The sequence below is a fragment of the Cryptomeria japonica genome, chromosome 9 (assembly GCF_030272615.1).
Source record: "Cryptomeria japonica chromosome 9, Sugi_1.0, whole genome shotgun sequence".
NCBI classification, from domain to species: domain Eukaryota; kingdom Viridiplantae; phylum Streptophyta; class Pinopsida; order Cupressales; family Cupressaceae; genus Cryptomeria; species Cryptomeria japonica.
In genome coordinates, this window is record NC_081413.1 from 632,980,439 (window position 1) to 632,984,385 (window position 3,947).

The window sequence follows — 3,947 nt, forward strand, 5'->3', positions numbered from 1 at the left end:
CTATTCTCTTTCTTCTGTATTTTCCTGCATAATGGAAACACAAATATGACCACGGAGTGCTCACCTCCCAGCCTAGGCTAACTGGTAGCCACCCCCAAGCTCGGAGAACCAATTCCTAGACGGGTAACAAACAGACAAACACAAAGGAACACAAAACATACAAATATTCCAGACACATTCCCAACCTGGCTTTCACAGCACCACACTCTGGTGGTGAACATTTTCAAAGGGTGGTAGTGGACCAAATACCCTGAGGAGAATCTGCAAGTATGTAATAACAAGAAGCCACCTCATGGCACAAATAAAATATCAAGAATCTCAACCCCATAATCCTTATGCCCCCCAAAGGCATTCTAGCCTTATAACCCTCCTTATGACCCCCATTGCACAAACAGGCCATGCAGCAAGGGTCACACAAAGATCCCTTGTGATCGCTCTCAAAGGAGAGTCTCTCACTCAAGGGCTATCACTGCTACCACCCTCAAGATCCTCTTCTCCCCCAAGAGTAAGAGATCTTGAGAAAACTCCCAAAACACATTCATTCATTAAACAAAACACCAAAAGATTTTCAAACATCCATTTTCAAGAATACAGATTTTCTCATTCAACAACTTTCAGAAATAAACAAGAAAAAAAAAGACATTAAAAGTATATATTGAAGAACCAACCTTAATCTGCCCAAAGGTTATGATGATATCTGAAGAAGAGCTGCCCAATCCACAATTCTTTTTTTTAATCAAATTCTTTATCCCATAACATTATTTTCTTCCAAATTTTCTTCTGTCTCCAAAAATGGAGAGTGGGTGATTAACCAGCTATTCCCAAAAATCTTCCTTAAGAAGCTCACTCTCCGAGTTCTCACAGGATTCTTAAAAAAAAATAAACAAAAAGAAGGAAGAAAGCAAAAATGCAAAAAGACTTTCCTTCCAAGAGGGAAAATCTTGATTTGATTTCACTTCAATTTTCAATTTTCGCTCAACTCAAAAAAACCAATTTTTAAAGCGTTAAAAAGATCATTATAAAGTAGAAACTTGCCTAAAATTACCCCTAACCCCTAGGTATACCTTATGGGCTTCAGGAAACCCTAATAAACTACCCCTAGGTGTTCATTTAACCCATTTTAAACCCCCCTGAAGTTTATTTTCGGGTCAAACATAAGTTGACCACTCCAAATATTATATTCTCAAAATATCTTTTTGACAACACATTATTTTATTTAAAATTAATTATAATTAACACTTTCCCATCAAGAGACAAAATAAAATATTTAAATTTAAATCCACACGTGTCAAGTGACACTAATAAAATACTTTTACAAAAATAAACATGAAATTGTCTCTTGAGGTTTTTACACAATAAATTTAAATAACACATAACACACATGCAGCATATACTGATATGAATAAAATACAACACAAACGGGGTGTTGTCTCTCCAAATAGACAAACCCTGGCTTACGAACATACATAAGTCTAGGTTTGATTCTCCGTAATTTTCCATGGTCACATGGTAAATTTCCTGCGCATCTCAATTTACACATTAGTATTTCCAAATATCCAAATATAATATAATTTCCATAATATAACAATGCACATCATCACTTGCATACAATTTCCATCCGCACAGATTGAATACATTTTTTATCAAGCAAATTTCACATAAGCAATTTCATCCCAATTCACATAAACTAAACATACATCATAGTTCTATATTCAGAGTAAAGTCCTGCAAATTCAATTAACGACATCTATCATTGCAATTATCATCCTATCTAATAATCATGTAGTGTTCTATCCCATAAAGCATGTAAGTAAATCATCAAATCATAGCAATGTTATCCAATATCCTGAAATCATATAAGTTCTAAGTCTCAAAAATGCATCAAAATAAAGTACCCATAATAGTCTAAAATATAAAATCCACTGAATGTCAAACTGAGTCGAGGTGAGGCCTCACAGAAATCTCATTCAGGGCCTTATTGATCAAAGTGACATTACTATTGAAGAACATCTTAATAATTCACCTAACAAGGAATTAGGCATATGTCAAGATACCTTTTCTAAGCACAATCAAAATCATCCACTTAGGTCTGGCAATGTCCCATCCGAAAAGAATCACACCAATGACATATCTACTTTCCACAAATAAATTCACCTAAAAGTAGCCTCCATCTCTCCTACAATTCCTTCAGCCCCTCAAGCTTTAGAACAACAATTTACACTATCTCTATGAAACAATAAATCCAATGATGACACCTTTCGAGTTTAGCCCCAAGGGCTATCCATAAAATAAATCCAAGCTAATCCATTTCTTGATACAAATCCCTCCTGTGACTCAGAAAACCTACATCCAATTCCACCATGCACTCCACTTGTAATCGAACCCAATCCAAAGAGTCTCATTCAAATTTAATTCATATCATGCCAAAACACAAACTGCATCCAACAAACCGCCATGCATATCCAAAATCATATTCCATGTCAAGAGCATAAACCGAACCACAAAGAAACAAGTCCTAAAATAAATCTAGATCAAAATACCAAAAATCTCCAATTTTATCTAATTATTCACTAGGATCCTATCTCCTTAGAGTTTCATGATTATCCCATGATACCTTTTCATTCCATCCAAGATGATCATGTTGAACACAACCGGATGTTGAGAGAGGAGGGGGAGGGGTTGAATCAGCATACACTAAAATTCATTCATTCATTGATGCTTAAAACATTAAACCTAGATTTGAAGAACTAAATAACAAAACAAAGCATGCACTACATAGAGACACCAATATTTTTATGTGGGAAAACCAATGAGGGAAAAACTACGATGAGGATCTGCTCACAATATATAAAATAAGTATTACAATGTTGTTTTTAGGCACACTGCCAAGGAAGTTCAACACAAACCTAGACTTGCAAGCTAAGGTGCACTACCCTAGGAAAAAATACAAGAACCTGCAAATTGAAGATCATTTCTTCAAGGCAATATACAATATCATAAACATCAAAACTTTACAATGAACAACACTAGGTAAAATGCTCTAGAGGAAGCATCTCATATGTTGGTAATGCAATCCTCTTTGAAACTCAATTTTTTTTGTTACACCGGCTCTACACACTTCATAAGTTTCTATCAATGCATATATTTGCACTAAATGACCATCAAACACCTTGTATCTCAATTCACAAATGATTTGTTCCTTATATATCCTTCACAACATCCAAAAACATCTATTAGGTTAGCATAATCAAACCTAATAAGTGAAACATGTGAGAAGGCATAGATTGGACCAAAAACATGATACAACATCACCAAGATAGGTAGCATATCAACCCAACACGTAATCGACGTCAACAAAATGATAACACACCTCCAAAACATGCTCTAACTCAAAAGGAATATGTTAGGACCCACCACAATCAATGAAACACTCTGGGTTAGCCTCATACATCATAACTACATCTTAAAGATAGATCTTTGTCACAACTAACCTTCAAAACATAATGTAGACCACAAGGAAGACTTGTGGTGCAACAACAATTATTCTCCATTCATCTCCTAAAGTAATTGATCATTGAAAATTGATGCTCAAGTAGAAGATCACTAAACTATTAAACACTTTGTAAAATTGGTGGATTAAGTAACAAGAAGTAATAAATCTTTCACAATTTCACCAAAGGCTCTAAAGATCTTGTCAAAGGTCCAAGACATTGTCCACAACATATCCTCAGAGCATTATTTTGTATGACCTCAAATTGCACCTTTGACAAACTAGGACCGAATGGTCAAACATTCATAACTTTTTCTGTACTTAATCAAATCAGCTTAAAAATTGATAACATGCACAAAACCTTTTACAAACCCAAACACCGGATCCACACCAACAAAAGATGTCATGTGGTCGAATGGAGAGAAAAATACTAACTATCAATCTCATAGAGATTCAC